At 42.4% G+C, this 24,289-nt stretch overlaps 1 pseudogene; it reads right to left on the bottom strand.

Annotated features, from left to right (window-relative positions):
* Positions 1-8,369: 8,369 nt before the first annotated feature.
* Positions 8,370-8,488, bottom strand: LOC112471487 (annotated as a pseudogene).
* Positions 8,489-24,289: the final 15,801 nt, after the last annotated feature.

Genomic DNA, 24,289 nt, shown 5'->3' with positions numbered 1-24,289 from the left:
TTCTTTCATCTTCTACTGTTTCTTTGGACCATGCAAGTCTTGGAGATATTAAACTGATACCTGATTGAATCATGGCTTAGAAATCAGCTCTTTTTCAGGCATCCATCAACAGTGGAAACAGAGTTGGGCGGTCATAAGTTCCTTCCCTGGTCTGTAACACCATACCCTGTACTTCCACAGCTCTTAGGGCAGGAAATACGGAGACTTCCTCCAGGAGTCCTGTGTTGGATTTTATCCTACCTTACAGGATAAAGTCCACACAGATGGGACCAGAAGACACAAAGGCAGCAGCATTGCAGTTAGATATGCTCCTCCAGAGGGAGCATAGAGGTGCCTGAGTACTTTTCTTTCTCATCTCCTTTTTAATTAGAGAAGTCCCCTTTATCCATGGGGGATATATTCCAAGACCCCCAGTGGATGATTGAAACCACAGATAGTACTGAACCCTATACATACTATGCTTTTTCCTATACATACATATCTATGATAGTTTAATTTATAAATTAGGCACAGTGAGAGATTAACACAATAACTAATAATAGTGTAGAATAATTAAAACAATATACTTTGACATTCATCTGTGTTTACTGGGTACCTATTATATGTCAGGCATTATTGAAGAGAGGAGTTTGGGGATGAATAAGAAAAAATTAAACAAGATAATTTCAGGTTGTGAGGAGCTATCCTCTATTGAGTGCTTACAAAGAGCTGATGCTGTTCTAAATGCGTTACTTAAATTGACTTGTTTAAACCTCCCAGCTCTTCTGTGGGGCAGGAAACCATAGATATTCCCATTCTGCAGGTGAAGTGACTGTTTTTATTTATTTGCTGCATAGCAATTCACCCCCAAAATTTAGTGGCTTAAAACAGCAATCATTTTATTTTGTCACAATTCGGTGGGTCAGGAATTCAGGCAGGGCTCAGCAGGGACCGCTCATCTCTGCTTCACAGTGTTAGCTGGGCTTTAGGCTAGGACTGGAGGATCAAGATGTCTTTCCATATGACTGGGGACTTGGGGTTGGCTGTCAGCTGGGGCATTTCAGTGTCTTTTATGCGACCTCTATCTCCAGCTGGATGGCTGGGACTTCTCTACAGTTGGCTTTCCAGAGTGCAAACACAGACACTGCAAGTGACAGCGTCAAGTCCACCACATTCAAGTGGTCAATGAATGTCACAGAGCCAGCTCAGGTTCTGGAAGGGAAATGGACATGGGAGTTGTGACAAAGTCACATTGCAAAGGACATGCAGGATGGAGGGAACTGCTGTGGCTGGCTGTCTTTGGAAACAATCTTATGCAGACATGGGGTTTAAATAACTTGTTCAAAGTCATAACTAGTTAAGGGGAGGTCAGTAGAGTAAAGATCAGACACACAGAAATATGGAGAAGGACATTTCAGATGAAGCGATATGCATGTGAGTGAGGGCCCAGAGACATGAAACCTGGAGTGGAATGTTCAGTTTGCTGGAAGAAGTAGGTAGACAAGAATGAAGCAAAAAAGGTAGACTGGGGCCAAACTGTGGATGACCTGGAACACCAGGCTAGACTATTTAGACGCAATTCTACAGGCAGCGGGAAGCTATGGGAAGGTTCGGAGCAGGAGAGTGACTTGATCAGGACTGTGCTTTAGGGAGATTAAGACAGCCGTATGTGTGCTGGATGAATGGAGTCAGCCCAGTAAATGGAGTGCTGAGCACCTGACCTAGATAGCATATGTGGGAGCAGAGGGGTGAGTATAAATGTAGGAAACATCTCAGGTGGATTTGACACAACTTGACAACTTGGTGTTTTGCAGATGAGGAAATCGTGGCTCTGAGAGATAAATACTCCAGGATCTCCTAGCAAAGCAGATGGCAAAGGCAGAGAATAAGAGGTCAGTGGCCAAAAGAATAAGTAGAGGGTGGGGCCCAGGAGCCCAGGTCCTTGGACCCCCTAGTCTGTTCATACACAATGGGAGCTTTCAGGGTGGGAATCAGAAAAGTTGGCTCCAGTGACTGTTCTGTGGGGCATGTTGGCATCAGCATGGCATGAGGGTCAATTCTGTGACTTGTCCAATGGGAGATGACTTGGCTTGACATGACAGAAAGAGCCCCACCTGCACTCTTCTCTCTGAGAGGCACTCACTTGCAAGGGAGTGAGGCCAGGTCCATTCCAGGTTAGATGGGGGCTGGGTTTTGACAAGGAAATGGAGGGTTGAATTTTTGCTACCTTCACATACACCCTGAGTTGTTTTGAGGGTCTTTCTGAGTAATAATTTTTTCAAAAGTCAGCAGGGAAGAGAAGAAGGACTGTGAAATACAGTTCTTTCAAAGCTCTTAGTTTGAAAGGACACTGAGTTTTGTTTTGTTTTGTTTTTTAAAGAGCCTGGTTGATCTCATTCTTAGCATCTCTGGCTGAAAGGGGCTCCCCACCCCCTCTGTACTAGTTGCTCTTTGGGATTTATATCTTCTATTCTTCTGACACACTTCATGCAGGGAGAGCTCATTTTGGCTTCTTCAAAAATTGGACTCTAAATTTAGAACTGGCCTCAAAACTTCTGATCTTTGAGCTCAACTTGTCTGGCTTGGCCCAGCCTGTAACAGCCACCTCTTATCACCATTAATGTTGTTCCTATTTGGTTCTTCAGTTGTCTTAGAAACATGAATTGGTATGATCAATCACGGCCAAAAAAATGTAAGCCAGAGCCCACCAGTCTGCCCAGCTCTTCTCTTGTAAATAATGTTCTCTCAGAGCAGAACATGTTTTCCTCTCATTTTCGAAGAGCTGGGCCCCTTGGGCCCATTCCAAATTCCTCTGGTCTCCCTTCCATCTGTTGCAAGTTCCTTCCCTGCCTTCTCATCCCTGGAATCACCAGAAAGGGGAGGAAGCAGTGCTTGGTTTGTGCCTCGGCCAGCTGCTTACCATCTGGACACAGGCCCATTAACCCCTGACCTTCAGCCATAATCCTTCCTCTCGCCTCCTTCCACAAAACCTATGTTGGGAGAAGGCGTGAGCAGTCAAGGGGCCTCCCAGTTCCCACCGGGTGGTCCTTTACATGCCCACTTCTCACAGAGGAGATGCCATCTCCCTCAGAGCCCTGCACGAACTATCTAGTGTGCAGCAGGCAGCTGGCTCCGAGTTCTGAGCTTTGCTCCTTCTATTTGTCTCTGGGCAAGTCACTTGACTTTCTAGCTGAGCCTGTTTTCTCATCTATAAAATGAATAATGAATGAATGGGCCTCTAACCTTAGGGTGCATCCCACTTAAGACATTCCATGTCTCTATGAACATGACCAGTTTTTGTTAGAGAGTGTTTTTTCAGCATTAAAGAGAGGAGCATCACACAGTGTCATCCACAACATCTTGAAGAGCAACAGTCGTGAACGCATTAGAGAGTTTCAGCATCCTTCAATGAAATCCAGAGATATAACCTCCCAAACTCAACTCAGAACAATTCTGCAGGAAACCAAGGCTCCCCTGGATCTCATCTATGATTGTTTTAAAGATCCACAGCATTCTAAAAATAAAAGCTAAATTCTTTAGAGCAGCGTTTCCAGAATTGCTTTCCATAGAACCCCAATAGAATCCCATGAGTACTTGGGTTTTGCTCACCTATTGTCCAATAAGTTTGGAAAAACCTGGTTTTCTTTACTGCAGGACTTCTCAGAGCCTTTAACAGGCTAATGTGCCTTGAACTTAGAGCCACTACTACAGACATCCTGCTTACCCTTCATAACAGCCTTTGTTTTTGCCATTTTGCTATTTCCATTTTACAGATGAGAAAATGAGGCTCAGAGAGGTGAAGTGACTTGCCCAGTTTTGCAACTTGGAAGTAAAGGGGTTGGGATTTGAATCTAGAGCCATGTTCCTAACATGAGACAATATTTACATCCCATGTTAGTAAGCTCCAGAAAGAAGTTACTGGCCCTGAGAGCCTGCCTTTGTCTCAGCTGAAACACCTCATGGAAAAAAAATGAGACAAAAGGCAGCCTTCTGGAGTAAAGGGACATGCTATGTGTTTATAAAAGCCCCAGGTATAAGGGCCTGTAGCTGTTTCTTGAGGACAACTCATTCAGGGGTTTGAGAACTCACAGACATCTATGCTGCTCCTCACAACTGGAACCAATTTCTGGAATAAGTCAGGTGGTGTGCCATCCCCTTTACAAGGAAGATGCGCAAAGATTTACAAAGGCTCAGAGATGCTCATTTCAGAAATATCCATCATTGCGCCCAGATTTGTACCACACAACTCCCCTCTTCAACACTGCTGATTGAACGGGGTCAGCAACAGTCTCTCAGCGGCCAGTCTGCTACTAAGGGATTCTGAGAGATTGAATTATTTGTTAGTTACTTGTTCCTTCTTTCATTTCTCTAACAAGAATTTATTGAACACACTACCATACATTGAAGACACAGTGGTGAACAAGTCCAATTCTCCTGTTCTCAAGGAGAAACAGACCTTAAACAAAAATAATGCTCATAAGTGGTATAGTTACAACCAAGGTAAGTTCTCTGAAAAGAAAGAACGTTGTTCTATGATGATATGTGTCAAAGGAAAATGATCTGGTTTAGGAAGGTGTTGTGTGGTCACAGAGGGGCACCACTTACAAGTCCCTTCAAGAGACCCTCTTTCGAGGAATGTAGTTGGCTGACAGCCTCCAACTGCCACACCTTCAGATCAGCCTGTGTTCATACCAAGGTTACTCCCTCACCAGGTACTCCTAGCCAATGACTGAGCTACAGCTGGGAAACTACAGCTGGACCATCTCTGCTGATACAGGACTCCCTAATGGGCAGCCTTTGCTCTGTGCTTTCTATCGGCTTGACTGAGACTTTCTCAGAGCTGCAATGCAGTCTGAAGCTCTTGCTTCCCTCTTCTTTCAAAGGTGTCCTACCTGAAGGCTCTCCCTACCTCCTTCTGCTCACTCACTCCTTTTCATCCTTCACATCATTTTGGCATCTGCTTCTTAAAAAGTATATTCAACTGAGTAAATCTTAAAGATCTTATTGGCTTTATTCAATGATTCATAAATCAGGCAGCATTCTATCTAGCATATAGAAAGGAGCTCCTCAGCGCTCCTTTTAATGAAAGACTTTTATAGACAGAAAGGGGCACGAGCAAAGAAGTTACGCTAGGCAAAAAAGTGAGTTGGTTATTGCAAGGTCACTTTCTTTGAGGGGATGGCAGGGTTCTATCAGGCAGATTACCTAATTAGTGCTTCTCAGGCAATTGCTGTTCAGCTGGTTTAAGATTCCACTTAAGCTAGACAAAGAAGAGCAAAGTAAACTCAAAATAAATAAAAGGAAGGAAATAATAATAAGAGTAGATATTTGTGATGTAAAAAACACACAAACAAAATTAACAAAGCCAAAATTTGGTTCACTGAAGATATCAACAATGGCTTCTATAACAAAAATACCATAAATTGGGTGGCTTATGAATCACAGCAATTTATTTCTCATAGTTCTGGAGGTTGAGAAGTGCAAGATCATGGGTAGATTCAGTGTCTGGTGAGGACCCACTCCATAAGTTTTAACCTCACAAGGCAGAAGGGGCCAGGAGCTCTGTGGGATCTCTTTTGTAAGAGGACTAGTCCCATTCACGAGGACTCTGCCATTATGACCTAATTACCTCCCAAAGACCCCCTCCTCCTAAAAAAGAGGGGGGGTGGAGAAAATATCAACAAAATTAGTAAATCCTAGCTAGACTGAACAAGGAAAGAGAGGGAGAGAATAAATTATGAATATAAGGAATACAAGAGAAGATATCAAAACAGAGCCTACAGACATTAAAAAGAATGATAAAAATAATAAGACAATTAAAATAACAATAAGAAAATATTATGAACAACTTTATGCCAATAAATTTGACAAAAGAAGAAATGGACAAATTGCTTGACAAATTACAACTTACCAAAATTGACACAAGATGAAATTGAAAATCTATATCATTTTATCTATTAAGGAAATTAAGGAGATTCATTGCCAAAACCCTTCCCATAAAGAAAACATTAAGAAAGAAATAATACCAAACTTACACGGACTTTCATAAAATAGAAAAAGAAACACTTCCCAATTCATTTTATGAGGCCAGAATACACTGACACAAAAACTCAACAAAGACATTATAAGTAGATAGATAGATAGATAGATAGATAGATAGATAGATAGATAGATAGATAGATGGATGATAGATAGAAGATAAATAGAAATCCAGATCTCAGTATCTTAATTCAACAAGACATTTATTTCTTATTATGCTACATATCTAAAATAGGTCATCAGGAGGCTTTGCTAGTCATAGACGCTCAGGGACCAGACTGATGAAACTTTCTTTCATCTCATCACGTGCTCCCCTTATGATTAAAGCAGAGAACAGAGACATAGGGAATCGCACACCGATTTTCAAAGCTTCTGCCATGGACATGTGTCACCTACGCTCATGTTCATAACCATGTCCCGAGATGGTGAAGACCTACACGTTCCTGGAAGGAGAGGAAAATGGATAATGATTATCTCAGGAGTCATAGATGTATATATAGTAACAGAAGAGCCTACATATGTAAGATGAATGACCTGCCCAGTGAGAGTACAGAGTAGGCAACAAGGAGGCCCTGGTGCCTTGCCTTAAGAAATTCCACCAGCCTGAGAGATGGGCATGAAGGATGCTGAGATAGAGGGAATGGGGGAGGGGAGACTCGGTGAATTCATAAAAGGATTGATCAACTATATCTAATGTGATTGAGGGGTCATGCAAGATGAGGATGTGAACAACTAGGATGTCACTGGTAGCAGAATGAGAAGTATGTCTGTGGCATGATGGAGTTAGAAGCCAGAGGAGTAAGAACTGAGTGTGAGGTAAAGAAAGGAAAACGGAATATAATGCCCTTTAAAGAAAGTGATTGTGAAAGGGAAAAAGGCAGTAACTGGAAGAGGACATGTGTCAAGAGAGGATCTGTTTGTTACTTCAATGGGAGAGCCTAGAGAATCTTTAAATATTGATGTGAAAGATATAGTTTGGAGGAAGTGGTTCAATATATGAGAAAGGAATCAGATCTTGGAAGGCAGGACCTGAAAGTTGGAAGTGAAGGATGCCGTAAGGAAGCACAGGGATTGTGGATCGCTGAGCTGTTGTGAGTGGAGACAAGTAGGCAAAGGAAGCCAGAAGGAAAGGGAGGAGAATGGAGCAAATGCAAAGTGAGGCAGAGACTCTGAGAGGAAGGGAACCTACAGTAGTCTAGCTGGTCCCTGAGGCTGCTTCCCTTCTGACTTCCACTCCAAGTCTGGACCTTCTGTGTCCTTACAACTCCCATTTTATTGAAAATATTTCATTCATTCAATAAATATTTACGGAGCATCTGATACGTACCAAGTCTGGTCTTGAGCACTGTAGGTAGACCATGACAGATGCCGTTCTTGTCCTTGGGATCTGTTTCTGCATCCATCCAAAGAAGCCGAGTGGCCCAACCTCTTTGGCTGGGCAAGCGCCCTCAGTTTGGACTGATTTATTGGAAAGCAACAAAGAGATACCACAGACATGGGGGTCAGAGCAAAGAGGACTTCCCATTATGGAAAGGGGAATAAGGCTTGTCATCTGGAATGGCTGGGGACTTTGGGTGGGTGGGGGGCGTCCAGATCTGTCTCTGAAGCAACTCGACACAGAGAATCACTCTGTGCCTTGAGAACACTGTGATGTGCGCATGATTGTGGTTGGCAGTATGTGTGTGAAGAGAGACAGACCAACAGAAGTGACGCTCTCCTAGAAAGCGTGCTCATTCTGGTTTTTTTGTTATTGTTTTTTACTTTTTGTTGTAGAAATTTTAAAACATATATAAAAGTTAAGAGAATAGTACAGTGAACCTCCATCACCACTATTCTCACTTCTACTGGCCCCTTCCTCCTCCAAAAACTTCTGACTTCTCCATGATTCCCATTTGGCAAATAGTTTTGTACTTTCTCATGAAATCTTAATTTTAGCTTCTTTTGAAACCAGCACTATTTCTAGGCTTTTCTGTTATGTGGGTCAATAAATTTCTATATTTCAGTTTAAAGTGAATTTTTATATCTCATAATGGAAAAAATCCTGTCTAATATAGAGACATAAGAATCTTGTCTAATAAAGAGAATATAGAATTAAGTCCCACCCAAACTTATCTGCCTGTCACCCTGAGCCTAACTACCATTTCAAGGGCATCCACGCTGTTAGTTGTCTAAGGTTGCCTAATAAATAACACAAAACTAGTAACTATGGCAATCAGCCTCCAAGATGGCCCTTAAAAACTTCGCCTCCTGATATTTGTATTTTTAGGTGAGGCAACCCTTGGTTGACCTCACAGATTGCAAGGACCTTGTCAGTTTACAATCTCTTATTTTTTTTATTATTATTTTCTTTACGCCTACAGCACCTGGTTTTCCTAGGTGGTCTCCCATCCAAGTACAAACCAGGCCCAACCCTGCTTAGCTTCTGAGATAAGACGGTACTGGGCTTATTCAGGTTAGCATGGCCGTAGACCACCTCCTAGTATTCTTGCCGGAGTGTCATTTCCTACTTGTCTTATTCTGTAAAACAAACAGAACATATTTGAAATGACAATGTGTGACTTCCAAGCTAGGTCACAAGAGACATTGCGCTTTGCTCCTTGCTCCCCCTGGACATATCCTGCTGCTTTGTGATGTCTGGGTGAGCACACAGGAGGGTGCCTGTCTTGCCCTGGGGAGCCAGGAAGGACTTCCTAGTGGAAGCAATGACTAAGTTGAGTCCTAAAATTTATCCTCCCCCTCTGAATGCTCAGTGGACAAAGCTCTCTGAAGGCATGTTGACAGATGAGGACACTCACTTCCTTTTAAAACAGGCTCTCGTGCTTCCAGGATGTCAGGGGACACATCTAGTCAATATATGCACCCTGGAGGGAAGAAAGCCAGACAAGGCCCCCCGACCCTATTTCCCTGCTGGATCACACCACAGCATTTTCTCAGGGATCTCCTGCAGCCAGTGCCCCAGCCTCTGTGGTCAGCTCAGAGAAGAGGGGCCACAGTTTTCCTTTTAAAACAGGCTCTCGTGCTTCCAGGATGTCAGGGGACACATCTAGTCAATATATGCACCCTGGAGGGAAGAAAGCCAGACAAGGCCCCCCGACCCTATTTCCCTGCTGGATCACACCACAGCATTTTCTCAGGGATCTCCTGCAGCCAGTGCCCCAGCCTCTGTGGTCAGCTCAGAGAAGTGGAGCTAAAGGGGCCACAGTGCCTACAGGCAAGGACAATGGGGAAGTCTGATGGAGAGAGGGTGTTGGCCCCGTGCAAAGACACAGATATACACTTCCTGAGCTGAGTTGTTGGTTGGGGAAGGCTGGGCTAGAAAGCCTATGCTTGCCTGACCCCCATACCTTTGCTGACCAGCTGTCTCCATTCCTGTCTGTTCTCTTTCCAAAAGGGGAGCTCAGAGCATGCTAGAATGTCCCTCCCCTTCCAACAACAACTCCTGGCTCTCCCTCCCACACACTTCCCACTCCCACAGCCCACCCCTTCCTGGCAAGGTGCCTTCACCTGGCCTGCCTTCTCTCCCTGGGCTCATTCTTACTTCGTTGTTCTTCTTTTCTTCCCTTTTGCTTGTGTGTTGTAGCAATGGGTATACATGAACGTGTATTTCTGTGCACATTCGTAAGAGTGTGTATGTGTCTGTGTATACCACAGTATATTGGCGTATGTGCCTGAGCTGGCAATTGCTCAGGACCAGGGGCTCCGATGTGATAGGAGGCTGCAGAGGTCCTGACCCTTTAGCATTTCCTGGAAAAGGCCTCCCTGTTCTGGCCCCGCCCTACCTCCCAGTCTCATATCTCACTACACCAACATGGAACTCACCCACCCCCTCACTCTCTTTCCTCAGCCTAGGGTTTCTATTCCTAATCCTTATCCATTATTAGGCAAACTACTGCGTGTACTTTAAGCTTGGCTCCAGTGTCACCTCCTCCCAGGAGCCTCCTTGAGTCCCTGAGTCTTGGCTGGGTACCCCCTACAGCAGTGGGCAGTGCCTCATCTCTCCTCCAGGGCTAGCTGCTTGTTGGTCATCTTCCCCCAGCTTCTGGCACAGTGCCTGGCCCAGAATGGTAACTCACTGCAGGGGTTAATGCAGCCACGGGTCTGGCTGCTGGGGCAGGGCAAGGGGAGAAAGACAAAATTTGGAGAGGGAATTATATATAATAATTTATCACCCCCACTCCCCACCCCAGCTAAGCAATCTACACTGACTCTTTCTCCTGGTGGGAATTGCAGGTATGTTGGCAAACGTGGGTTAACTTTGTTCTTGGAATTGGGGGTAAATTGTGCCCTCCACCCTATTACCCACATACACACTGGCACCACACCGGGCTGCTTTCTGAAAAGAATGTGAGCTATCATTCTACATTTCTAATCTTCCTGGTTTAAGGCCATGGTCAAACATACTCGCAGCCCTGACCCTCGCTAATCATCCTCCACACCCCAAACACACGTTAAAGTCAGTCTGGACGGGAGCTTGTGGTGGAAGACATTGAACCCGGGGAGGCCCCACAGAGGACCCGCCTCTTCAGCCATCCCCTTGCTCCCCCAGCCAATCGCTGAGCACCTTTGGTTTCCGGAGCAAGGGTTGGGGGCGGGGGCAGAGAGCGGGGCTGCAAGAGGTTTCAAGCCAGGCAGGCTGCATGCTCTGGGGGCTGACGCAACTAGAGAATTTGGCTTCTTTTTATCACATATATCATTTTGCCATATATGGTCACCGAGAGCTACTGGCAACGAGACTTGGGCCCAGATGGTGGGCTCCCAGAGTGCAATGAGCTACATACCAGCCTAGAACAAACAGACCATCGCTCACTCCGCAGGACAGGTGGGTGGGCCAAGAGAGGGGTTATATATAGTTCTGGTCACATTCCTTCACTAATGCATGTTGGCCCCCAAATGCACAAACAATCTCCATTTCTGGCTCTTTTTACTGAATTTGCTAATTGCTATTCTTCTATAACCAAGGGAATGAAAAAAATTCCAGGAGGAATGTGGGGGAAGAGATCTGCTGGCCGTTATTTCCCTTCCTTGATCCTCCCCTCCTCCCACCCCCTTTTCCCTTCCTCTCTCTATTGCCCCTGACGTCTTTCCCATCCTGGCCACCCCCAGCGGGCCTCTTCTGCTGACTCTCTTCCATTCTCCCGTTGCCTTTCATCTCTTTCTTCCCTGCATACCTCCAGGCCAGGCAAAGCTGGCCTGTTGCAAATGATCCCTGAGGCTGGGCAGGATTCAGAGAGGTAGAGTCACAGCAAACAAGATCCCCAGCTCCCAGAACCTGTCTTTGCAAAATATTGAGGTTCACCCTCCCTACCTGGCCTGACCGAGCAAGAGATGCTGCCCCAGCCTGCCCAGGATCCCGAAGGCAGCAAAAATGGCAGCACAGGAAGCTAATCCTGGAAATAACAACAGACCTCAATAAATATTGGTGATCCCCAAAAGCCATTGTCGGAACCTCACTTTCTGTCTGCAGCCTGAGGCAGTCAAAATTTCCAAGGCTTATCACCTGTAGAATCAAGTAGCTCTGAAAATGGATAGTGCTGGAGCATCAGGCAAGACAAACTCTGAGAGGAAACTTTAGGTCATGCAGAGAAATGCTCTTGGCACACTCCTTGATTTTGACACAAGCAGCATGGTGTTCCCCCCTGCCCTCCATTGGGCTGTCAAGGAGTAGATTTCAAAGCTTGCTTCTTTATTTAATAAGAGCACAAAATAGTGGTGGCCCAAAGATGAGGTGATGTCAGCCAGCTGAGAGAACAGCTACACTTCTCTGCCCAGCAGGAAAGAAAAAAACAAAAACAAAACAAAAAAAGGGAATGGCTGAGTGAACAGTGGTCCTGTCTCTAACCCAGAAAGTTGGTAGCATATAGGTTCAGGTCTCCCTCCACCCTGCTGCTCCGCTTTTCACCTTTTTTGAGAAGAATCAGAAGAAAGAGGAATCTGTGCTTTCGAGAGGGTCAAAGATGAGGTTAGTGTTGTGAGGGAGTAAGGTAGAAGCAGCCGGAATCAGCAAACTGAGGATGGTAATTTCCTGGAATTGACAAGTCCAGGAAAAGCCAAGAGGCCAAGAGAGAGAGGTCAGAGAAATGGTTTTATATTCGTGTGTTCATTGTTGACAGCACTTAATGGAACCTGGACTCAAAATATGAGACTTTGAGAGATTGTTGATTGCCTCTGAGGTACTTTTCCTGCATTTAGGGTAAGCCGCCACCAGTGGGACTTTGTTGTGGCATTGGAACAGTCTGACCACAGTCAGAGCATGGATAACTAACTGTATAGTTAGCATACCTTTCCTCTCATCGTTTTTATTAAACATACACACACATGACTCTTAAGTTAAAAATCAAGAAAACCGAGTTAGAAAAAGCAGTTCCCGATTTGCCACAATCCACCAAAATGAAGGCTACAAATATCCTTTGACTTATCAGGCTGCAATTCACCTAATAGGAATTTAGCCTATGATCCATGTGTAACAGTGGTCACTGCAATTGTTTGCAATAGTGAAAGCACAGAAAACAACCAAAGTGTTTATCCACAAAGACCAGATTAAAGAATAAATTTTAAAGGGCTCCCATGCCTAGAATCATATCTACATTCTTCATCCCGAGGTTCAAAGTCCCAGAGTTCTAAAGATGAAAAGAACTCAGCACTTTATCAGCCAGCCACCATGCATGTGACTTCCCTGGTTGATCCAGCCAACCGTAGGCCAAGATATTCCTATTGCCATATAGGAAGGAGTAATGGAGACCACCATCCATGAAGACCTTGATCAGGTGGAACAAGAACCCCTTCCTCAACTCTCTTTGCAAGTGGCCAAACCCTCAGTTGCTCTGGGAGCACAGGTGGGGGCTTATGGTTGTACATGCTCAAGTGCGGGTTCTGTGGCCCCCTCCCCTTCCCCGGCCCCAGTGCATGAATTCTACAGAACATTGCGATTGGATTCAGGACTGTCCTCTCCTCACCTTTATACACATTAAACACACATGAATCTTAAAAAAAAAAAAAAAAAAAATCAACTGAAAACCTAAAGAAACTCCTTGAAAAAGATTTCACTTCCCCCAACCCCCAAGAGAAAAAACAAGACAGCACAACCACAATAGCTTCCTATAAGCCAAATTAAATGAGCTAATTAAAACAAAAAACAATCCCCAGACTCTTTTCACTAAAGACAGACTCTACTGGTTCTTGCTCTTTTTTCCTCTCTGATGATTTCAGTGAAAGAAAATCTTGCCTTTTCGTTTCACCTGCTTGATTTGATGACCACACACCTCTCTCCCCTGAGAGACTCAGCTCTACAGTTGCACTTGGAATTCACATCCTGTTGCTCTTTTTTTTTTTATTTTGTCTTTTTTTGTTTTATTATCCTTTTCAAAGAACAAAATGTGTATTTTGTATCATATAGCATAGAACATGTATTATGTTACAAAAGAACTAAGGAACGATGTCTAATACAAGACAAAAGTTAATTTCTCTCCCATGTGAAAGAGGTCCGGAGGTGTGCAGCCTGGGGCTGGTATGTTGTCAGCACCGTGGCATCATCAGGGACCCAGACTTAGTCTTCGTGCTCTGATTCCCAAGGCCTGCCTTCCATCCTTAAAATTCATCATAACCATTGGAGATCTAATGATCAGAGTTGTGTTTCGGGCCAGGAGCAGCAAAGTATGGTCAGGAACTTCTGGGAAGGCTAATAAAGAGGGGTCGAATTATTGGTGAAGTGATCCTTTTATCTTTCCCTCCTTCTGTTGCTCTTTCTGCTGTACCACCCGTGGAGTTGCCGGAAAGGGCAAGGCAGGCTAGGTTTGAAGGTCAAAGAGAGTAGCCACTCACTGAAGCTCTGATGGTGAGGTCCCTTGCTCCAGCACTGACGCCGCGCTTCACTACATTAGAGAGGAAGTGAAATGTCAGCAGCAAAGCGTCCCTTTGGTTTTAGTTTTCCACTAAAAGAAGCAGGTAAGGAAACCACAGGAAAAGCTTGTATAAAGCTTCTTGATCCAATCAAGTGCACCCCAGAGGAAATAAGAATCCATCAAAGGAAGGTGCTGACAAGGCTCAGGTGAGGCTGGGTCAGGAAAACCAGACTCGAGGAGCTCGGGTTTTCAAGTTCTTACAGATAGTATCATTCTTTAAAAATGTTTTCATTATCAAAATTTTCAAACATATACAAAAGTAGAGAAAATAATGCAAAGAACCCTTCCCTTGTACCTATCACCCAGTTTCAGTGGTTAGAAACACTCTGCCATTCCTACTTCTTTGTCTCCTCCCACATTTTTTTCCTTGAAATATTGAAAAGCAAATTTCAGATATATTATTTCATCCTTAAATACAGCAGTATTTATCCCTAACTGGTAAGAACTAAAGATAAGGATAAGGATTTTGTTTATTAACGCCACCATCACACCAATACCATGAGGGCCCTCAGAACAGGCCTCCCCAAGATGAGCTCCTTTGGCATGTGAATTATTTTGAGCTGAAGGCAGTCGAGACCCTGAGGGCTCATGAGAAACTTTTACCTCTTTCTTAAAACATTTAAATTAGAGGCCTTGCCCATGATAGGAGTTATCACCAGAAATAACGTTTTATGACCTATCTGTGGGGCAGGACAAACTTCTAAACAGTGAACATCTGCTCTTCTTATCATCCTGCGAATGACCTTCCCCCTCTCTGAAGCCCCAAGGTGCTTTACCTCATCCTTAGCTCAGAGTGTCTTACATGCTTCATTTTCCCTTTCTGTCTGTGAACTTCTCATGTATGTGGGGTTCACATAGGTACCTATGTAGTTAAATTTGGTTATTTTCTCTTGTTAATCTGTCTCATGTCAATTTGATTGGTTAGACCAGCCAGAAAAACCTAGAAAGGTAGAAGAAAGTTTCTTCCTCCCACATAGTTACATCCAACAGAATTAATAATGATTCCTTAATATAAAGTAATCTGTGTTCAGTTTTCTCTAATTGTCCCCAAAATGCCTATTTTCAGTTTGTTCAAATCAGTATCCAAAGTCTACGCATTGTGTTTGGTTAACATGTTCAAGTCTTCATTTATAACACTTTCCACTTTCCTGCTGTTTTTAATGTCATCTACTTGTCAAAGAAACTGGGTCATTTATCCTATAGAATTAGTCACATTGGCTGACTGTACCTTCACTGAGTGGTTTAACTGTTCCTCAATGATTAAGTCATATGTTAAAATTCAAGATCTGGGTATTCTCAACCCTGGCTGCACATCAATATCACCTGGGGAAATTTTAAACATTTCTGAACTCCTGGCCTCATCCCTGATGATTCTGATTCAGCAATCTAGGGTACAGCCCACGAGTCCTTTTTTTTTTAAGCCACCCAAGTGATTCTGATGTGCATCTCTCAGTTGAGAACCACTGACCCCAATAGTTGGGCTTTTCTCAAAAGGGCTACTGATTATCCAGAAGGAGGGCAGGGAGGAGGGATAGAGGGAGGAGGGGCAGGTGAAAGAGAAGTTGACAAACACTTATTGAGCACTGAGCACTTAGGTTGGGATGGCATTGTTGAGAAAGAAATAAAAGAGGTTCGATTTACTAGTTTAAAAGTTTACACCAGGGAACCAAATCCTGACTCTAAAAATGTAACAGATATCAAATCCCAGACCTAGCCCATGTTTAACTCCCTGTCTCCTCTAAGTAAACATAATTGGGAGATAACAGATTATGGCAGGAATGGAGGAGCTGTGGGAATCAGACCCTGCCCCCAGAATGGGAGTCCGCCCTCCCGTGGGCCCTGTGAGAACCCATCTTTTTCTGTATTCTAGGCCCTCTGCGCTGAAGCCCCCTTTCACTTAATACTGCAGATTATTTCCACTCTTTGTAAGTCTACTTGTGAACAAGAAAAAGACGAAAATGAAGGATAATCTCAATACGTTAAAAAGCTTTGTGACATTCAGCGCACGGGCTAAATTCCTTATTTGATATATGAAGAAGCCATATTCCACTATAATTAAAAGAAAAATAGTTTTTTTTCTATCCTCTTAAATGAAAGTCTAACAAATATTTAAAGAATATCAATTCGAAAGGGTACTCTTTATGATTATGATAAATTTCTCATTATTCACAGAGGCGAGTCAATCGATATTAAGATTCAAACTGGAAGAAAAAAACAGCCTAAAAGAAAAGAAGAATACGTTTGATTCATTAAAATATAACAAATTTAATGCAGACTAGAAAGATACCATAATGTTAAGTCAAAAGCAACAGGTTAGGAGAAATAATTTAACAATATTTTCCAAAATAAAGATCTCCCACATAGCAGTAACTAAGTAGGAAAGGGACAAAAAATAGAAACATGTAATTCACAGATAAGGATTCCCACATGGCCAAGAAACAAAAACATGATCAACTGCAGTAGTATCCAAAGAAGCGCATATTAAAACAGCAAGAAGAAACTAAAATTTCACTAAAAAATTGGATGAAAGTTTTCTGTTAATGGTGAATGCTGGCAAGAGTGTGAAGAAGGGAATTCTCTTGTGTATTATTGGTCAGACTGAAGGTCAATTTGACCATATCTACTGAAATATTAAATGCCTGTACCTTGTGACTGACAGATCCACTTCTAAATAGATACCTAATTTGAAGAAGCAATAGCATATACACCCAAAGAGCCATTAGTCCTTCACTCATCCATTTATTCAGTGAATATCTGCTGAGTGTCTACTATGTACCAGACACAGTTTTAGGCACAGTAAGAACAAGCAGAAAAAGTTGTTTGTTTGTTTTTTTAAGAAAAAGAACAATAAACAAATGAACATTCTATCAATCAAATGACTAAATAGGATAAAATCATATGGTAACAAGTGCTATGAAAAAACTATTTCATGCAGCATGTTAATGAAGAAAATTTGGGACCCAGTTAAATGTCCCTCGAATGGGAAATAGTTTTAAATAAATATATCCATACTGTGGACTATTATGTAGTATTTAGAAAGGATAAGATAGTCCTGTATGTACTGACATAGTGAGTTCTCCAAGATATAAATCCACTGAATAAAAGCAAAACCTTGCAATTCAGTACATAGAATTTAATCCCATTTATCTAAAAAAGAAAAGTATCAAATTACATATATGCACACGTATGTATGAAAATGAAAAAAGTTCTTGAAGAATACACAGCAAATGGATAATGTGGTCATTTCTAAGCATGGGGATGAGGATTCGAAAGGAAAATCAATGGGAATTTTTGCTTCTTCTGTGTGGTTTGAATTTTTTACATTGAAAACGTTTTTATAACATTTTAAAAGAAACATAGTAAAAGGAACAAAATAACTTACAGAAGAAGATGGAGACCTCCCCAATTCAATTTACAAAACTAATATAACCCTGATATTGAAACCTGACATCATTAGCACAAATAAAGAAGACTAGAGATCAATGTTGTTTAGGAATATGGATGGAAAATTCCTATGTAGAACATTAGCAAAAGGAATCCAGCAGTATATAAAAAATAAAAAATAAAAAAAAAGCATGACTAAGCAGGGTTTATTCCAGAATCACAAGCATGGATGACTATCGGGAAATCTATTAATACAATTTATCAGGACAATCAGTACTGCTCTGGATCTGGGCAACATGGCCCCCCACTCCACCCCTACTCCAGCCTTGCTTCTCCCAGAGGGCAAAGGACTCCTGTGGGCCAAGAGGACTTGTCCTGTGTTCCTCCTCCCAGACCACATTTTTGATACCAAGACTCCAAAATCGCCTGCCCCAATAGCCCCAAGCCCGTTTCCAGGACCTATCCTGGCTTCTTCCCCTTCCTCAAGGGTGGATCTTCCCACCAGAATAGTACACGCCCTAAGACCTGAGGGATGGCCAAGGTGAAGCTGTTTGTGGGGGGCTGGCAATGTAGTAGGGTGGAACTTGGATATATGAGCTGGGGTGTCCATAGCTGTGCACAGGAGGCATCTCATGGTGTGGGATGGAACCGGGGGTGAGAAGAGAAGTAGGGAGGGCTGTAGCCTGGGGTTGAGAACGGGCGAACTCTCTCTAAACTTCCATAAGCCAAGGAGTATGAGAATTCTAGATTCACATTTGGCCTCCCTGGTTGTTATGGAGATAAACGTCAAGGTAGGAGACAAAAACATATTTTAACGGTTTGACATTTTAGTTTGCAATTTCGAAATATTTAGAAATATGACAGGCTAGGCCTCCATTTGTACTCTTGGCCCAGGCCCCACAATTGTTGAGGGCAATAATAGAACCTAAGGGAAAAAAAGGTGTGACACCAAAAATAGATAAGACACTGGAAAGATAAATTGAGAGGGAGAAGAGACAGACGGTGAGAGGAAAGATGGAAAAGGAGACATCCTAAAACTCAATCACCTGCTCCTTAATGTATGCTTACCAATGCCTTCCTTCTGCTAGTCAGGGTGAGGAACACCAGTGTAAGGAAGGGTGGTGAGCAGACCCTATGAGTTGTGCAACTGAGGAGGTGAGACTAGGGACAATTTTCTGTCACTAAAGATGGAATCTTCGATTTATCCTTAAGGCCATTTATCCTTAATCTTTGTTTGTTTTGGCAAAACACACTAGAATTGACCCTTTATTGCACAAATATAAAGCAAGTTCCTATCTATTGTTCTTAGACAAACTGTGAAATCAACACAACCTGAATGCATTTGTTAATTATGGTGGTTTTCTCATGCCCGTCTCAGGTGTCTGCTGAATCAGGGTGTGTAAGAATGTGCCACTACTCTGGTTTTTTCTACGGAGAGGTGGTTTTGTGTTTATTTTTCAAGGGAGATTTGTTCTCTGGAGATGAGAATCCAAGAAACAAAACACAAGAGAAGTCACTTTGAGATTTCTAAATGGTCTTCTATCTTTAATCTTGCCCCAATCCCAAAATGACTTTTTTTCTTCTTAAATCGTTTCATTAAGGCATAATTTACATATCATAAAATTGATCCATTTTAAAGATAAAGTTAGACAAATTTTAGTAATTTGTACAGTATGCAACCATCACTAGAATCCAGTTTTATAATATTTCCATCACCCCAAAAATGTCCTGTGTGCCTTTTTGCAGTCAATCCTCACTCCCACCCCTTGCCTCAGGAAACCACTAATCTGCTTTCTGTCTCTATAGTTTTGTCTTTTTTAGAAATTTCATATAAATATAATCATACAATATGTAGTCTTTTGTAGTCTTGTTTCTTTCACTTAGCATAATATTTTTGAGGTTCATCCATGTTGCAGAATGTATCAGTACTTCACACTGATATTGCATTCATACTGTTACTAAATGGTGTTCATTGTATGGATGTACCACATTTGTTTATCCATTCATTAGTTGAACATTTGTGTTGTTTCCTGTTTTGGGCCGTTATTTAAAATTTTGCTGTGAACAATTGCTACAAGTCTTTGTATGGACATATATTTTAGTTTGTCTTGAATTTATACCTAAAAGTGGAATTGCTGAATCATATGTTAAGTTTATGTTAAAAATTCTAAGTAGCTGCCAAACTATTTTCTAAAGTGGCTGAGTCATTTAAATTCCCGCCAGTAATGAGGGTTCCAGTTTCTTCATATGCTTGTCAACACTTAATATTGTCAGTTTTTTTTACTATAGCCATTCTAGTGGGGTAGTTCATTGTTTTAATATGTATTTTCCTCATGTCTAATGATGTTGAGCATCCTTTCATGTGGTTATTTGTCATCCAAATATCTTTTTCAGGGAAGTATCTATTTAAATCTTTTGCTCATTTTAAAATTAGTTTGTTTATTTTTTTTATTAATAACGATCTGTTAAAAACATAAATTGGGTCAGGTAACCTTCTTTTTGAAAACCTTTCAATGATTTCACATTTACCTTCCTCTCCTACCACCTCCTCTTCTCCAGGTTAACTCCCACTCATCCTTCTCTCTGCTCAGGTATCTCTTCTTCAAACTAAGTCAGGAACTTCTGATATGATATACTTTGTCATGGCCCCTGGATATTTACTTCATGAAACTTGATACCATTATAATTAAATATGTAGTCATACAACTTTAATCTTTGTCTCCTCTGCCCTTCAACAGGCTTCATGAAAGGGCATGGGCATGGGTGACATCTTGTTGCCCCATTGCATCCTCAGCATTTAGCCAGTGCCAGGTACACAGAGGGTGTCCCAAACACATTTGTTGAATGAATAATTGAACGAAGAGGTCCTGCTTCTCTGAGGAGTGAGATCCCTAAAAGGCCAAGTTCATTCCAACCCAGGGCATGACAGCAGTAAACCGACAGGGGGACAGTGGTCAGAGCCACTGCATGATCAGAGCTACAAGGAGGAACTGTGGACTGAAAAATAACAGGATGTCTCTGAGAGGAACTTTCAAAATATGAAGTGTGTATACTAAGAGCCTGTCTTAGAGACTGGCCTCCAGCTGGAGAGAATCTGTACACTTGGAATTTGTTCCTGGAAAACAACAATTTAACTCTTGAATTGAGAGTAGATAAGGAATTTTAGTGGATGAGGTAAGAAAGAAGCTCTACATTAGAAGAGGCTTTGGGAAGGGCCTCTGTAATTCAGTCTTAAAAGAAGGCATTTCCTTTCCACACCCTAGGTTATGATATAAAACATTAACCAGAGATCAGTATTGTCAGGAGACCCAACAGGGCCCTGGCACCTAGACTCTGCATGAAATTTTGTCTCAATCATTTTCTTTTTTTCTTTCTCACAATCCCGTTTCCCACCTTCTCTCTCTCTCTCTCTCTCTCTCTCTCTCTCTCTTTTTTCTCTCTCTCTCTCTCTCTCTCTCTCTTTCTCCTTAGAATGGAAACATATTTATTGGTAACCTGACGTTAATCAAAGTTTGGATAAATTGAACACTTTACCCTCAAAAAATCGAAATGTTCCCAAATGAGATTCTGACATATTACTGTTGACCCTTGAACAACACCAGGGTTAGGAGCGTCAACCTCCAGTGCAGTTGAAAATCCACCTAGTTTGACTCCCCAAAAACTTAATTGACCCTCAGTATTTATGAGGATTGGTTCCAGGTCCTGTAGATACCAAAATTCATGGATGATTAAGTCCCCTATGTAAAATGGGGTAGATCAAGACATACAGTCTGCCCTCCACATCCGTAGACTCCCAACCAGAGATCAAAAACAGTACAGGTATTCAGTAAAAGTTCCAAGATCCTCTAGATCAGCGGTCCCCAACCTTTTTGGCTTTAGGGACTGGTGCTCCTATGAGAATCTAATGCCTGATGATCTGAGGTGGAGCTGAGGCGGTGATGCTGGCACTGCAAATATAGGTGAAGTTTATTCACTTTCCCAGCACTCACCTCCTGCTGTGCGGCCCAGTTCCTAATAGGCCACAGACCATACTGGACTGCTGTCCCGGGGGTTGGGGACCCCTGCTCTAGATTGTGATTCAGAGACCCTTGTATTAAAAAGTGCCACTTAAGTTGTGGGCATTGCTTATTTATTCTTACAGATACATTGGAAAGAAAACCTCTAAAGAACACACCAAGGTATATGGTTATCTATTATTTGTTGAAAGGCAGGGGGATAGGAAAATGCAGATCAGGGATTAGAGGCAAATTTTTTCTTAGATAATTTATTTTAAAACAATCTCAAATTTATACAAAATTTTCAAGTATGGTTAAAAAAAAAAAAAAGCCTTGCTCCTGAACTATTTGAGAGAAACTTGCTAATATGGTGCTGCATCACCCTGAGGACTTCAGTGTGGATTTCCTACGAGAACCTTCCCTGACATAACCACAATATAATTTTAAAAATTGGGAAATCGACATTGATATATTTCCATCATTCGAGTTTCACGAAGTGTTTTAATAATGTCCTTTATAAAAATGAAAAGATCCAACTCATAATCACATGTTGCCTTTAGATGTCACATCTCTTTAGTCTTCTCCAGTCTGGAATAGTCTCTTAGTGCTTCCTCGGCCTTCATGATCGTAAAGATTACAGGCCAGTAATCATGTCGAATGTCTTTCAGTTTGGGTTTGCCTGTTGTTTCCTCTTGAATTAGCTTCGGCTTCTGAATCTTGGGCAGGAATATCACAGAAGCAATATATCCTCTTACTGCATCCTATCAGGCCGCACGTGATTTTGATTTGTCCCATTACTGATGACGTTACCAGTAATCACTTCATTAAGGTAGGGTCTGCCAGGATTCTCCAGTGTAAAGTTACTCTTTTCCCCTTTTTAACAAATGAATATTTTGTGGGGAGTACTTTGAGACTATTTAAATGTCCTGTGCTGGCTCAAATTTTCAACTTATTCATTTTTTAATTTATAGACTCAAAGTTCCCTGTTTTATTACTATTTAGCTTCTTATACTTTTCTTTTTTGGAACCATGTGAATGGATTAACTATTTTTAAAACTAATTTTTTAAAGAAGGGACCTGAAGTCTAAAACCTCCGCTGATCCTGAAGCTTTGCTGAATTCACCATTATTCTTTGGCCAGGCTGAAGGCGTACACGACCCAAGGTGCCTGGATGTATGCGTGGTGGGTTGGAGGGTATTGTCCACCCCAGTGAAACTCAGGACCGAGAGTGGGCAGGGACATTTCCCCACATGGCAATGGGTGGCTGCTACCAAAAACAGGGAGAATGAAAACTGGATGTCAAAGACAAGAGCAGATATAAAAACAAGAAAACACAGAAAAGAGGCTACGACCAGAGGGCATTGGGAGTCCAGTGTTGGGAAATAGGGGATGTATTGGAATGAAAATGTGTGCCAGGAAGTAAAGGAACAAGCCCCAGGGCCAGAGGGTGATCACGGGGCAGTGAGGCCCCTGCTCTCTGGCATGTTCCATTGGACGCCAAGCCACTTTCCACGAAGTTGGGACCCAAGTGGGGACAATTGGCACCACCTGGTTGAGGAGGTCATTCGAAGGCAGAGGATCAGCTCCTAGGAAGGCCTGATGACATCTCCAAGAAAGTATGTGTGTATAGATAGAAGACTTTAAATGAAAGAACAACCCGGAATCTGCTAGTCTCTTCCCAGAGGTGGACCTCAGGCCAGCACTTGAACTTTGGCAGTGATGCTAGTGTGGAGAAAGTTGTCAGCAGTCACTGAATTCTTTGTACACTCCATTTTTTAAACACAGGAAGTATCTGCCACATTACATGAATTATGCTTAATGCCACTCATTCTATGCCTCTCCCCCAGGCTTTTCTCTCCCCACCTCTCAGCCATGGAGTCCGCTTATCATTCCTGCGTTCATGGGATATTTTAGGAAACTGTATGTTGGCAGCTGTCCCTGGCCTGAGCAGAGCACACCTCCGCAGACAGACACATTCTGCAAATTTCTAACAAAGCAAATATGTTGATTTTGGCCTATGTTAGCTCCAACTTATCAGACTATATTGCTTGGTTGACTAGAAGGAAATATCTAGGGAAAACACATTTTATGATTTTAATTGTTATTATAGGTGCTCTCAAAAAATAAATCTGTGACCCGCAATATATTTCAGTGAAAGAACACACATCTGGTTCCAATTAGCTCTGGAGCCTGTTGGCTGACTTAGCACGGGAGCCTTTTCTGGAAGTCAGCTTTGTGTCTCAGGGATTTTGTTTTCACCCAGAGAGGCACAGTGGAGACCTTGTTCCAGCACAAAAGCATTAACTGTTAGTGCGACCCCTTGCAAACATGGCAATGCTAACCAAAGACCTCAAAACGTCAGAATCCTGTCGTGGATGACTGAGACAGGCAAGTCTGAAGGCAAGGGCAGAATAGATGGAGAAAGAGTTCCAGAATAGCCCAACAGACTTGGCTTTGGGCATTGTCATTTTAACCTCTATTCACAAGGAGGACCAATAGAAGCTTTCATAAAGACAGTGGCACTTCTCACCCTCGTTCTGGCTAAGAGAACAGAATCAGTAATAAACATTATGCTATGTTCACTTTCATTATGAGCAAGATGGCAAAACCTGTAGCAGACATCCTAGGATAGTTCACTTTCTTCTCTAAAGATGACAAGAGCTATAATAAACACACCAGCATATCTCATTTCCTTTTGGGTAAGATGGCAGGATTAATGATAAAAATGGGTGAAATGAAGCCAACACAGCCAATATCTACACTGGACCGTAGACTCCAAGGAGTTCACAAAGCAATGTCCAGGAGGAGATGTCTTTGACTTGAATGAACCCTTATGATTTTAAAATTTATTGGCAGTAGCAGTTTCTGTCTAACGGAGGTATCACAGCTCTTTCTGGAATCTTCTCTGGGAGCAGGAAGAATAAGATAGCTTCGATCTCCAGTTTTGTCCTCTCAACCCATATTCTTGCCATGGATGTTGGGAGCCATCTGGAA

This window comes from Pteropus alecto, unplaced genomic scaffold (genome assembly GCF_000325575.1).
Source record: "Pteropus alecto unplaced genomic scaffold, ASM32557v1 scaffold398, whole genome shotgun sequence".
In the NCBI taxonomy this organism is placed as follows: domain Eukaryota; kingdom Metazoa; phylum Chordata; class Mammalia; order Chiroptera; family Pteropodidae; genus Pteropus; species Pteropus alecto.
This window is presented reverse-complemented; position numbering and strand designations above follow the sequence as displayed.